Here is a 15313-nt window from a genome sequence, read left to right on the forward strand (position 1 = left end):
ACCTTAAGATCTCAATGTTCTGTGGAAAGGAGTACTTGTCAAGAGGTAGGACGACTCCTCCAGGTTTATATTCCCAACTCTCTCACACCTTGTAATCCCGAGTGAGTCACAACTTCTCTATCTCAGTTACTTCATTGTAAAATGCATCAGAGTTGAGATGTTTAATAGTGAATTGCAAAAGAAAAAAAAGATTCTCCCTTTTCTGTTTCACGCATTATAAAAGATCTCACACAAACTCGCACAAAAAAAAAATGTTGTTCTTGTTTCTTTTCATTAGAAACGTCAGGATCTGCCGCCCCTCTTTTTTGCTGAAGGACTCTAGAAAACTGGAGTGGAATGATTGGGAAGGTGATATTACATTGGACTGAAACATGGGCTTCAAATTTTCTGTGGCTTATTCATATATGAGCACCACCTCCCGCTCTTCAGAGTCCTGCAGCAAAAAAAAAAAAAAAAAAAAAAAAAAAAAAGGAAGTTAGATCATGGTATTCCTAATGCTTTTAAAAAAAAAAAACCTAACAAAAAACCCACAAATCTTTTTGTGTTGGAAATAAAGGTAAGGAGGAGCAAAAAAGTGTACAGCTAACAATTTTCTTTGCAGTACACCAGTAAAGAAACATCAAATACTTTGAGAATATTGTTAGATAATTACAAGGTTAAGTTCTACAGAGACCTATACATATGCTTCAGTTGGCTACAATGGGACTACTTACCGTGCATAAACACGTGCCTAAGTCTTTGCAAGATCAGTATGAAAGCATTCCCAACAAAATGTATTGAAATAGATGAAGTTTAAAATAAACCAGACAATGAAAAACTAACCAAAGGAAACAAAGAAGCCAGGGGCCCCAGGCAAAAAGAAATTAACATAAATTTAACGTAAGACTGATTATTATTTTACAGAGTCTGTCAACGCAAATGTTATTGTTTTTAAAAACAAGACATTTAGAATCCCTCTCCCATGAACATTGTATTTAGATTTTTACGATTTTTTGTTGAGCTCTGATGAAATGTGTGTTTTTTTATAGGGATAAGTTGGATAGCTGCGGAGAAGGCCACAGCACAGGTAAAATAAATATACCAGACCAATGTTCTAAAGGCCATTTTACATTTTTCTATTAATATGCATATAAAACATGACTTACAGCGACATAATACAGGAATGATCCAGGCCTGACTGCTGTCACCTATAGGGTTTTCCCCCAGGAAGAGAGGGGAATTTTAGTACTGAAGAGATACCTCTTATTTGTTATCTAAGGTGCCACAAGTACTCCTTTTCTTTTTCCAAATCTTGTATATGCAGCTCCCCTAAAATCCTGTATCTGGTGGTTGGGAGTATGTGCACCTGGCAGCAAAGGTACCTGTCTCAAAACTCTTGTGTCTTGCAAGAGGTGCCCCATATTTTCCTTCTTCCCCTCCACGACAAAAAATAATATACCTGGAGAGAGCCATCCTATGTTCATGCATACACTTTGAAGAGTGTCTAGAGCAGTCTGGGTGAAACCAATCTAGTGGTTTGCTTTACAGATAGCAATGACTAAGGCTAAGATTAGATCATGGAGGTCACAGATTCCGTGACTTCCAGAGACCTCCATGACATTTTCTGCTTCAGCCCCAGGGCAGCAGGGCTGAAGTGGTCAGCTGGCAGGGAGACCCCGGAGATCTCAGCCACTGGGGGGGACCCGGGACTCCCAGCTGCCAGCCCTGCAGCTCTGAGCTGCTTTGAGCGCAAGGGGGGACCCCAAAGCTGTCAACCACAGCAGCACAGGTGCTGGACTCTTCCCCCTCCCTACCCTCTCAGCCCACTGCCTGCTCCCGCAGCAGGGTTTGGGCTCTCATTCCCCCATCAGCCCATTTTGCCACCGTTATTTTTAGTATAAGTCAGGGACGGGTCATGGGCTTCCATGAATTTCTGTTTATTGCCCATGACCTTTACTAGTAATAACAGTGACAAAATCTTAACCTTAGCAATGACTAGTGGCTGGAAGTATCGAGGGGGAGGGGGAAGGAGGGGCGTGTAGTACACAAGAATATTTAAATCACAAAATAAACTTTTTAAAATGTTGTGTTAAACAAGGATACGATACAATTAAACAATCTAATACATTTATCACTAAGGCTGATTAAATGAAATTGCTTATGCCAGAATATCCGGAGCAAAGAAAATGCATTGTAATGGAGATTAGAGTCCCCTGTGTCGCTGTAAATGAAGTACAACAAATCTTTTAAGCAGCCTTTGTGGTACTCACATTCACTTCTCTAATTCAGAGTGAAACAGTTGCTCTCCTTATATCCTGTTCTTATGTGGCTTTCAGGGCAGTGCATGAGTATGATGTCACCCTGGTGCTGCCTGAGAACAGAAAGTACCAGGAAGTGTCAAACCCTCTCAATCTGCATGGGAACTAGCATGAGGACAAGGGTTGTAAAACTAGAAAATTACAATAAGATTTTAAAGCAAAATTTGAATTTTTGATTTCTAAGGCATTGTTAGTTGTACCTAAAGGAGAAAGTGTTATTTTTAACTTTTGTAATTTATAATTTTAATTGAACAGCTGATTTCCAACTTAGCCCTACTGTCTTAATTTAAGACAACAAAACAGCTGAAATACAAAAAGCTGACCTCTAACAAAAGCAGTAAACATCTGTCAGTGTTAAGATTCCAAAACACATACACACACACACTTTCTGTCCCTTTCTCTCTTGCCATAAAACAGTTATAGTTTCAGATTACATCTGTAGTCATCACATAAAATCGCGAACTACATTTATGACCTTGAGAAGTTAAAAAGAACCAGGAAACAATGAATGAGCTCATCAGGAAAAAAAAGGTTTCTTTTCACAAATTAGAGGCTTAAAAAAAACAACAACACTTTTAGCTAAAAAAATTTAGCTTCCTAAAGCGCTACTCAGTCTCTCCATTATGTAATAGTTCTTTAGGAAACAGTCAGCTACCCTGACAACTGGGATGTTTTGCCAGTGTGGCTTTGTCTAAATCCTAAAGCAGTACTTGGTTATGCATTAAGCCCAGTGGCTGTCTGTGATCTGAATGCCAATTAAGAGTGCTGTCCCTGTCATCTGACAAGCCCGAGACTAAAAGGTCTACCTGAGGTCAAACTGTCTGGACTACTTTCATAAACTTAGATTGGGAAATGCAGACCACAATGCATTCTCTTCCTTAAAAGTATGACAGTGAGGAAAAACAGCACCTGGTATAAAATCTTCATTACATTATATGTAAATAGGAGAAACAAATTCTTCAAATTTTATTTCTGTTTTGGTTTCTTAAAATAATTTCCTGAATTATAAATGAAAATTTCACGCCCTGGTGGAGATGAGAACAATCTCTATATTTCCAGTACTTAAAAAGAGTACACACAATAGATGTTTCCAAAATTCTAGCATACATACATAAAATAAAACACAGACAGCAGCCTTGAAAAAGGTATAGACAGTTAATACTGATATAATGGGATCTGTCCTATTTCCCATATGGTTTTATACTAAGGCCACCACTTGCACTCACTTAGTCAAGTATCTACAACCACTACTTCTTCTATTTCATATATTATAGAGGGGAAAGTCAAATATTTTAAGTGTTCATTATGAAACAGACCAAATTACTTTTCCAACAGTTTGTTTGCTCAGCAATGCTGGGCCTCTTCAAATTCCTTTTTCAGGCATTTACAATAGAACTCTGAAAATGACAACAATTTGATATATGATCCCTCAATTCTAACTTTTGAAATAACTTCTACTTTTGGACAGAAACATCAATTTCTACACGTTATACATAGTATCAACTTATTTTCTACTATTTTATTTTTGTTTATGATTTACTTAGTGCCAATTAACTAACTCATTCTCTTTATATTTGTGCAAGTATATTATCCTAGGCAGCGTGGGTCAATTTATTCTCAAACTACATAACTGAAATTGCAAGGTTATACAATTTTCCAATCAAAGAAGCTACTGTTTAAATGTCTAGTTTAAGGACCTTTGAGAGAGATTAACTGCTTCTTTAGGGTATAATTCTTTTCAAAAATCAGCATGGGAAATCTAAACTCAAATGTTCTATTCTGCACTCCTTACATGAATACCTTCCACTGACATGAATGAGAGAGGATGCTCCGCTTCCCTCACTTACATAATTTTCCCTCTGAAACAGATTTTCAATTGACATATGTAGAAAGAGTACAATATCAAGATGAAACTTGTAGTGGATTCTTAGGTGGAATTATATCTTTATTTTGTATCAGTCTTTTTGTAGCATCTAGAATTACAAGAGATAAGACAAAGAGCTGTGAGTTTTGGGGGATGGAGGGGTTCAGTCTTGTTTTATATACTGTAGCTCAATTAATTCATTTAAAATGTGTGTGGTTATTCATTAACTTTTGTTGTGATATTCACCCAACTCTGTTTACTATAAAGCAGCTATTAGACTGTGTCGGAGTAACTCATGGCTGAAATAGTCTTGACATTTTAAAGTTAGATTGTTTTTAGATACATACACAAACTAAAGCATGAATAACATATTTAAGAACGGTTGAAACCAAGGCCAGGTGTACACTAGACAAGGTCTGCCAATATAACTATACTGGCAAACAATCCTAGTGTGGATGAAGCTTATGTGAGCAAAAAAAGAGCTTCTGTTGATATACTTTATACCAGTTCCCCAAGTCAAATGAGTTATATTGGCAAAAGTGCTTTTACACGAGCATAAGTGTGTCTATACTAGGATTTCTACTAACGTAAAACATCATCAAAAAAAGTACACCCCTAACTAATATTACTATACCAGCAGAAGTTTCTAGTGTAAACCTGGCCTAAGAGATGGATACATCTCATTCTCCTGTAAAACGGTGTCACTTTTTAAATTAATAGTTGATTTCAGTAAGTTATTAAATTAGCTCTCCCAATTCCCTGAACCCAGTTCCGTGCTTTGTATTCCTCCTGTCCCCTGAATCTGTTTTGCCCCCTCCATATCCTGCGAGTCTTCTGTTCCAAACAAAACAAATAGTGTTTTTTCAATTTATCTTGTGTCTTATCCCACTATAATTAATCCACTATGGAAGCAATATAACTATTTCAGAACGAGTTATTCCACCATAAATTTACATCATTCCCATTTTGAGTAAACTATACCACATCCGGTACTCCTCCCAATGCTATCGCATACTGTACTGCTTCACATGTCAATTGGTAGACCCATGCAAATCCATGGATATCTGCAGACCATTTTTGTGGATTGTGCATTGGACGTGGATACAAAACTTTGTATCCACACAGAGCTCTATCAGTTGGTCTGTCAGATTATCTATGTGCTCTCCAGTGCTGTGAAGTCATCTTGACCGGATATTCCCCCTCTACCAATGAATTGCAGCAAATTACAAAAACGCAAGAGACAAAAACAAGACTTCCAGTAATGTTCCCAGTACTTGTGAATACTTCAAGGTGCTGGACTGGATTTTTTGCCCAAGAGGCCTCCACAAAACCATGATATTTTGGCTAGTTTGGCCACAGCGTGCAATAAAAGCAGTTATCTTTGGAAAGCTGACCAGGAGGAAGTTCCCCAGGATAACATCTTTTTACTCTGTGTTTGTACCTAGCACAATGGGGTCCTGATCCATGACAAGTACTCCTAGGTGCTACTGCAATGCATATAAATTAAATTAATAATAATCTCTTCAGCACACTTTACAGCCACAAAGAGACCCAGCTGGAAACATACCTTCTCTCCCCTCAAATCAGAGTAACCATACTGCAGAGGGGATCTCATCCACTAAGTATTTTGTGCTATTTAGATGTATCTGGAAACTTTTCTTTCAGGTACCAGCTGTATGCTCCCATGTCTGGCAGACGCTGTTAAAGTAGAGAGCAAAAGCATCTCTCCCTGCGCCACATCCTTAGTCCTCCACTTGCTCATCTTCACCCAAGCCAGAAAATTAAAGGTCTAAAAGCCCTTTTCCGCCAAAAAAAAAACATTTAAACCCATGCCAACAAAGCTAAATGAATTATTCCTCACCGCACCTCCCCATACTGCTTGATGTTCCTGATCCCTATCCTTCATCTGCCTCCCCAACCCACACAACACTGCACAAGATGGCAGCCATTGAGCAGAAAAAAAAATCGAAGGCAAATACACTACAACTGAATCAATTTTATCATAACAAAAAGAAAATATATCAATAGATTATGCACTTAAGATCACAGTTTGGTCATTGCCCTGAACCTGTTCAGATTTTAAAATTTCCGTACAAGTACTCACTTGGCCACTTGAGGTTACAGCGTTTCTTTTAGGCATTTCACATTGCAAATACTATAAGGCATTTGAGGTTGCAGGTGTAAAAAAAGGCACCTTAACTGTTTACCGAGTACTCATTTGTTGCAGTACATTGCATTATTAAAAATGTTACAGGGCATGCATAACAGCTGCAAAATTCAATTTATTTTGCAGTGCTCTTGTGCTGATCAACCAGTATTATAAATGAGAATTTCAGGCAAAAATTCAAGATTAGTTCAAGAAAGATACACAATATTGTGTCTTCCTAGGGCCATCCACATAGGTAGCGTTTTCCTTCCAGTCCAGTTTTCCAGTCCAGTCCAGTTCAGGAGCACCATCCCAGCAAGCCACAATGCTGTGTATCTTTCTGATTGTCTCTTTGTCTTTCTGAACAGGACCCTTCTCTGCATCTTGGGAACAGGCCTCATGGTAATATCCTTTAAGGACAGCCTGAAATTACATGAAATTACTACTCTATCCCTTGAGAATCCCACACTCTCCCTCCTCCAAAAAATTTTACAGACGTAATTTAAAGGGTAGCCCATTCAAGGTAAAATAACTTTAAAAAATGTTACCATCTCCAAGTGCACCCCAGACTAGGAACAGTGTAAACTAATGGAATTCTAAGATTGTGAACATTTTGAGAGAAGTAACATTTTATAATTGTTAGCATGATGGCCAATATTAGTACAGTAAATATTTGTACGGATTCTCTGTTCTGCTAGCACCTGGCATGGAATGGCCTACCGAGAAAGACATTATCAGTAGCCGAGTGTCTGGCAAACCTTCAAGAAAAGAGGACAGGGGAGAAGATGTTTGTTGGCCTCATGAATGGGTCCCCCCTCCAGAGGGCAAAAAAAGCCCAGACCAAGGGTTCTCAAAGTGTGGGTTCCCATTTTTGATGGGGTCGCCAGGAGGTCCAGGGGAAGGGAGGCTAGGACTGAAGCCCCAGCCAACCCGCTGCTCCGTGGGCAGCTGGGGACTGAAGCTCCACTGGGGGTTGAGGGCTGAAGCCCCAGCCAGCCCGCATATCCAGAGGCAGCTGAAGACCCAGCCCACAGCTCTGCAGAGGCCTCAGGGTTGAAGTCTGCGCCTAAGGCCCCCTGAGCAGGACTTCAAGCCCAAGCACTTTAGTTTGGCATCGCCCCATGCCTGAGGTCCTGCAATTGCCCTGCTTTCCACCCGCTGCAGGCCCCCTGCACCAGTTTCTGTACGGAGGTACTTCCTGCACTCAGGCACCTGTGTTTAGTTGGCAGCCCTTCTCAGCATGTGTTCTGTTGAAACCATTTTGAAAAGTTGCTGTAGATGTAATTTTAACAATGGACTGTTTTCTGAAGAAATGTGAAGGAAACGGGGGTGACTGAAGAGAAGTCAACTGCGACTTGCAGCAAAAGAAGGGCAGATGAGGATTCAAACAGCAGTTAAAAGCCAAGAAACTGCAAATACAATCCAAAATATTTGGAATATGGATTTACATGGACTGGTTTTCAGGAAGATCCATGGCCACAGTGTGTGGTATGTGGCGAAATTCTGGCAAAGGAGAGCTTAAAACTGTCTAAAATGTTGTGGCACTTGCAGACATGGCACAGTTCTCTTCAAACAAAACCACTTGACTTTTTTTAGGGAAAGCTGGGAGTGCTAAAGGGCCAGAAAACAGTACTGAGAATGGTAGCAAAAGGAAATGAGAAAGCCCTTGAGGCATCTTTTGCTGTGTCTGACCCAGCCTCGGATGCCATGCAGGGGAAGAGGAAGTCCCGTCTTCCTCAGACTAGCCTGCACTAGCGGCAGAGGGTAAGAGCCATCAGCCAGGCATTCCCCAATCCCACCTCCTGCCCCACATTGATTTACCTCTCTGCCGGCTGCCCTGGGCACCCAAAACATACTGCTGGGCATGGTTGCATGACCTCTCTTGTGGATTCCCTGTCAAAGTCATTTTTTGCAGGAAAGCAAAGAAAATCTGCAGGGGAAAAATTCTGCGCATGCGCAATGGCGCAGAATTCCACCAGGAGTAAAATTGTTTTGGGGAAAGGTTCTTAATCATTTGTTTCAGCTCAGAGAAGAAGTGAGAATTTTTCTTTCAGACAAAAATTCCGCACTGGCCGAAAAGTTTGCAGATACCAACTGACTGATTTGCTAGTTTACCTGGCAGACATTTTTTAACATCTAAATGTTTTGAATACCTCACTTCAAGTATGAGACGCTTCTGTCTTTTCTCTCATTGAGAAAATAGAAAGTTGGATCAAGAAACTTTCCTTGTGGTAGTCTCACATGAACAGTCACAGTTTTGAAGTATTTTGTTTACTGGATGACTTTTTGGATGAAAATGCCTTGTCATAACTTGAGCTGAAACCTGAAAAGCCTTAAACTGCAGTTCTGAGAGTACTTCCTTGAAAAGGATCAGAAAACAGAGGTGTGGATTAGAAATCCCTTTAATGCAGATGCGGCTGCAAGTGCTGTTATGTCACTTACAGTGAAGGAAACATTAATGGACCTTTCCTGTGATAAGACATTGATACTGAGATTTTCTGAACAACCTCTTGCTAACTTCTGGATTTCTGTGTGAGAAGAATATCCAGAGCTAACATCTGCAGCTTTGAAAGCCCTCATGACATTTTCATCCACCTATCTGCATGAAGCCGGCTTCTCAGCACTGACTTTACTGAAAAACGAATACAGGTCCTGTCTCACTGTTGACGATGACCTCCATCTTTACCTCAGCCACACAGAGTCCCGCTTCAAGGATTTGTGTTCATCAATGCAAGCTCACCCTTCCTATTCGGTGCATATTTATTTTTATTTTTTACTACTGGATATAAATATTGTCTTGTGATTGTATTGTGAATTAAAATATTTAGTGGCTACTTTTTCATTGATACGGCCTTGTAATGCATTTTTTTTTTTATGTAAAATACCAACTATTCTGAATAACACAGGGCACTGCGGTCATGCAGTAATTTTTCTTGTCAGAAAGAGGTTGCAGTGCAATGAAGCTTGATAAACGCTGGCCCAGAGGAATGGAGGGAAGAATTTCATGCTGGAGGACAAGAATAAGAGAAAGATACGCAGGGAACAACTCAAGAAACTGTCAAGGGGCTACAAAGACCACCTGGACAGAAAAAGACATGCAGGAAAACATGTTAGACATAATGCAGAAGAAAGAAGTTCGCTGGAGAACACTGCAGCACTGTGCTCACTTATAATACCCAAACCTAACCCTACAGTGCAGCCTGCTGAGAACGCAGGCGATACCGGGAGCTCCCTTTACTCCCCAAACTGCAAGGGACAGATAGGCAGATTTCACCCTCTCTCTTGCCAAGCTGTGTGTGTCTCCATATAACTTCCTACACCATTCCATCCCTCAAGGCAAGGAGAACAGTTGCAATCCCACCTACACGTTTTGATGACTCTACCTATACAAATGTGGTCACTCTGCAGTTTGACTATTTTTGCACCATTTTAGTTGGTTTTAAGTTTGCACTGTCTTGTGTATCAAATCAAATAGTGATGATCTCTGCCTTGCTCTCACAGATGTTCTGCAAAACATCACCTACATCACAAGGAAGATCTTTTTCAAAAGCTCCAAACCTTGTCATGATATATTTTACCATCTTCCTTTCAGCTTTCCAAATCCACACTCCATAGTTATTCTGCAGCTAATCAGGGTATAATTAAACAGCTTTTTTTCCTATCCAAGTGTCCAGTAAAAGCATCATCAAAGCAGGGAAGAAGAGGTAAAGTTGGATCTTCCAGAACAGCTGGAACCAAAACATTGACCATAGTGATTTTGGGAACAAAAGTTCCATTTTTCATCGCATAAAATGGGGGGTAGTTTCTAAAGATCCTGACATCACAGACCATTCTAGACTGCCACATTAATGTCACAGAATTCATCAGCAATCTATAAGGACTTGCCATAAAAGCAAGGGTGGGCAAGCCCACACCCCATGGCTCCCAGAAGCCATAGCATGGCCCTGCTCTGAGGGTGGGGGGCCACTCCATGCCTAGGAGCCAGAGAAAGGACATGCCACTGCTTCTGGGAGTCGCTTGAGAAAGCGCCACTTGGAGCCTGCACCCCTGAGCCTCTCCCCAGGCCCCGACCCTCTGCCCCAGCCCTGATCCTCCACCTGCTCTCCAAACCTCTCAATCCCAGCACGGGGCATCGTCCTGTACCCCAAACATCTCATCCCCAGTCCCACCCCAGAGCCCACACCCCCAGCCGGAACCTGCACCCCTTCCCGCACCCCTGCCCCGATCCCCCTCCAAACCCCTCGGTCCCAGCCCAGAGCACCCTCCTACATCCCAAACTCCTCATCCCCAGGCCCACCCTAGAGCCCTCACCACCTCTCCCACACCCCAACCCCAATTTGGTGAGCATTCATGGCCCGCCATACAATTTCTATTCCCCGACTTGGCCCTCAGGCCAAAAAGGGATAATCCACAGAGGAATAATCCTTTTTGTTCATGAACACCAAGGTGGGGTGGGTGGGGAAGATAAATTACAGAAATGCAGAACCCATCAATGACCCCTATACAATTTGGGAACCCCAAGCATTCATCAAAGCTATTCAACCTCCTGTATACTGCCAAGCTTATGACCTGTGGCAGCAGCACCCTCTCAATAGCAAGAGCACCTCCTTGACAACATACAACTGACTAGCTATTGACAAAAAGATAGCAATCAGGTGTGGCCAGCTTCCAAATGGTGATGGCCACATCTCCTTGTTGAGGGGGACTCAGGTTGGTGGACCAGTGATTCAGCTCCAGGGTGAGCACTGCACAGATTTCCAGTAAACTGACCTTCCATATCCTGAAATTCTGCAACAACTGCTGGTCAGCCCATGTCTGCAGCAATATCCTGTCCTACCAGTCAATGGTGGTTGGTCAAGCACTGAAGAAGCATTTGCTACATGAAGCAGGTCCAGGAAAATACCATGCAGAAATAACTGCCAGGTTTCATCATCCTTCTTCTCCAGAATCCACACAGCATCCTCGTGGTTATGGTGGTGGGTAATCTTCCATCGCCTTCAAGGTCACCCCTGCCTGTGAGACTGCCAATCCACATGGAATACCCTGTTCATATTAGCAGTGGTCAAGATCACAAATGCTTTCCTCCATGCTGTCAAACAGCAACATGAAAACTTTTTGGAAACTGAAACAGTGTGAAAATGGAACTGACTAGAGAAAACCAGATGAATTATGGGATATTATGGAAGGAATCATGTGAGTTTGACCCTAAGTCCCAGAACTGCAGCAGGTTTCGGTACGTACACCAAATCCATCGTAATAAATAATCCACAATATGTATTGAGCCTAGCACCGGATCATTGCTCACTGGGATACCTACGCAAAATGGTGTGCACTTATTTCAAAAACGCATAGTGCTGTGTAGATGTTATGATTCACAAAAGTAGCGAAAGCCATTTTAGACAAAGCAGTCTAGATGCACTCTTTCAATTAAATTATAGCTGTCTATAGGGCAGAAAAGAAAAAAAAACAGATCACAACCTTATGTTGAAAAATTTTCCCACACAGATACGGCATTCCAGTATCTCTATGCTTCCTAGCCAGGGAATGAGAACTCTTCCTTCTTCTGCCTCCAGTCTCACTCCCCAGTCATCTTGCACCTTTTATTTATATTACTGCTCAAACAGACCCCTAGTTAAGCCTTTTCCTGCCTCCATGACATTTATATTATAAAGCTGCTTATAATATAGTTTTGTAATTTCCCATTAAACCAACACCAATCCCCACTTCAAGATCACACACTGAAAGGCATTTCCTATCAAGACCAAAAAAAATTAGAGAATTTGTAGGCCAATCAATTTTGGAAATATGAGCGGCCAAATAGCCATAGTTGTCCGAGCACAATCCTTTCAGCCACTGGGGGGCAATGAAGATAACTGAACCTTTCTCCCTCTTGTCACAGATCCTAGCGAGTGTACCCTCCTGACCTTTAAGTAGAACTGCTGTGAGAGGTATCCAAGTCTCTATGTTCTGGATCCCTAGGGTGTTTCAAGCTCCTGGATCCTAAACAGAGTCCATCCACTGCCCTAATCTCTGGGTCCATAGGAACATACTCATTCTGCAAACCTATCTGGAATCCCCCTCCGAGTGTTGGAATCAACTGTCCAGATGCCCAGCTGCTCTTGGCACAACACTGATGGTTCAGATGCCCCCATACAAAGACACCCCTCTTTCAGAACTCCACTCCACAAAGATGTGATACTTCTGGTTCCAATTTCCTATGCCCTCTCTTGATTCTTCCTTACAGTTAGTCTGGTTAAGGTGAGGATACATTCTAACACAGTTTCAGATACCTTTTAAGGACAGTTTTTCTCTCAAAATAATGGAGAAGATTAGCGATTAACTTCAGTACCAAGAAAAAGGATTGAAAACTATAGTCAAGAACAGAATTATCAGACACACAGGCAAACACGGTATGTTGAGGAAGAGTCACTACAGGTTTTGTAAAGGGAAATCACACCTCACTTGGCAGCATTTTTATCATTAATAACAATAAAATTAATCACATATTGGAGGGGGAAAGAATCCTTAAAATGACTGAAAAATAATAGAGATGATCTCTTAAAAGGCATTAGAAAACTTAAAGAATATTTTTAGAATGAAGAAAAACTGTTTTACCTCTGAGGAATTCTTTGTAGTAGAAAGGCAAGTACCACAACATAGGAAAGGAACAACTGCAAGTTGCCATGGTGAGTTTAGAAACAATCATCAAAAGGGTCTCTGGGATCTCAGCCACTACTAAAGTTTTGTACTGAACTATGCTTCCATTAAGAGGAGGGGAACCCCTAAATAATTAACTATTTTTCCCATATCCACCCAGCTATTATAACAACACCGTAATTAAATTTAAGACCTTAAACAATTCTTGGGGAGGAAAGAAAGAAGAAAGTATTTCAAAATGGCTTATCAAATGCATAATTCTTACTACAAAATATATTTTCCTCACCTTTTTTTCACGCTGGAAAGAGCAACTTAAAGGAATGAGATGTTTTCTGGCAATTTGTATTAAGATTCTGCATAGCATTTATATGCATTAGTTGCAGAAAAAAAAGTGTATGGTAAATATAAAGTGAGTGAACCTTGAGAACATTGTTTTGTGAGAAATCTGGACCTGAAGTTTAATAACTGGAATGGTTTTATTACTGAATTCAATGCCACTTCACACTGTAAAAAATAATGGTCGCAAATTTTACACTGAACCCTCTTTACTAAAAATGACTGATATAATTTGTAAAAACAACCCTCTACCCACAGAACCAACATATCCAGGTAATATTAATCTTCCTAGAGTTACCAATAGATACAAGTAGATCAACACTCTTGAGTTCAACCAGCAAAGAATGACCAAGAGGGAATACAGAAAAAAACTTATAAATTATACTTTTTTGAAGTCAGTCAGATGTAGATTATCTAAAATACTAATTAGCTCGGTCAAGTTTTACACTACTACTGTGGCTAGTCATGGCTACAGCTGCTCAAAAGTCAGAATTTCCTGTTCACGTTTTGAAATTTGGTATTGGTTCAATTTGAAATGAAAACGAATATTTTCAAAATTTCCTGAAAATCTTAAGTTCTGGAAAAAAAATGGTTTTGGAAACTTTCAGAATTCTGAAATTTCATTTTCAATTTATTTTTCATTTTTATATTTTTTAATTTCATTATTTCATAACATTTCAGCAGAAATCAGTGCAACTAGGTTTCCAATGGAAATTGTAGAAACCCAATCATTGGAGGTTTTCTAGAACAGGATGGAGACACACCTGTCAGGGATAGTCTAGCTTTACTTGGTCCTGCATCATTGCATACGGCTGGTCTTGATGGCTTCTTGAGACCCCACCCAGCCCTACATTTCTAGGATTCTATAATATGCACTGTGTCAAACTATTTCAAACTTACAACACAAAAAAAGAGATACTCTGATCTAAAACGATAAAATATTTCAATCAGTACTACACAGCGGCTCTTATTTGAGAAATATACTAAAAATAGAACATTTCAACTATTATGTCACATTATGATATCAGCAGCAGTAACGCACTGCTACTATGAACGTGTTAGTTAATAATGTAAAAATAATAAATGATATAAAAGAAAAAACTAAAATTTGAAACGAAAGTTCAAAATCCCCAAAAATAAGTTTTCCAATATGAAAACTTGGTAGTAATTTCCATTTTTTCCCTGCTTGAATGTTCACCAAAATTGACGTTTTCTTAAACATGTCAATTCTAAGAAGACCAGCATTTTTCCGTTGAAAAACATTTTGATGAAAATTTCTAACCAACTCTAGCTGTGGCCAAGGGTGGGTCACTTACAAGTGTGACCAAAACTGGACAACTTTTGCATGGGACAATTCCAATGTAATTAGAGCTAGAGCCCTATGCAGATGCAAAAATGTGGACCTGCATCCGATCTGCATCCATAAGAATCACCTTGTATCCAACCCATAATCCACACTCCATCTTATCCGGATCCGCATCCACACCCACAGCGACATGCTATCTCACAGTGCCTCTCAGGAGGAGTGTCTGTGTGCGTACTGTATAAGAAACCTATACAGCTTAATAAATGTGCACACTATAATTATTATTGTTATTCTGAACAATCTAATTATACAACAGGCATCAGAACCAATAGCTTTTTACATTAAAAATAATAAAGGTCAAGTCATTAATGCTCAAAATCACACACAGAACTATAAAATAAAAAAGTCTGCTGCCTATTTAGCTTATAATTTATAAAGTCATCACACTTAGAGCTCAACAATCCCAATTTCTTTGCATCAGCCACTGTTCTCTCTCTGGAAGCATTCAAGGGGAATATTATTGCAGGGCTATAGTGCTTAATTTTTGTGGGGGCTTGGCGCCTTGTGGCCTGGCAGGTCATCCTTCTATGGGAGGCTGTGAGCGGGGAAGCAAGGAGCAATGACAAGTGCACCGTGACGCCAGGTCAATTTCCCCACGTGGTCACAGGAGGGAGGAGAAAGTGCTCTGCAGACACCCAGCCAATGCT

General features: G+C 40.4%; 1 protein-coding gene across 7 annotated transcripts in view; it reads right to left on the bottom strand.

The window, feature by feature from the left end:
* AKT3 (AKT serine/threonine kinase 3) overlaps positions 1–15313 on the bottom strand; it is a 272181-nt gene that overhangs the window by 175757 nt on the left and 81111 nt on the right. Inside the window, exon 1 of one of the 7 annotated variants that reach the window (XM_084623743.1) lies at positions 3–19. The exons of the other annotated variants lie outside the window; for them this stretch is intronic. The gene's annotated coding sequence lies outside the window, so the exon portion shown is untranslated. Of the gene's footprint in view, positions 1–2; positions 20–15313 lie in introns of those variants that run through there. 7 annotated transcript variants of the gene reach the window in all.

This window comes from Lepidochelys olivacea, assembly GCF_965140295.1.
Source record: "Lepidochelys olivacea isolate rLepOli2 genome assembly, chromosome: 3".
In the NCBI taxonomy this organism is placed as follows: domain Eukaryota; kingdom Metazoa; phylum Chordata; order Testudines; family Cheloniidae; genus Lepidochelys; species Lepidochelys olivacea.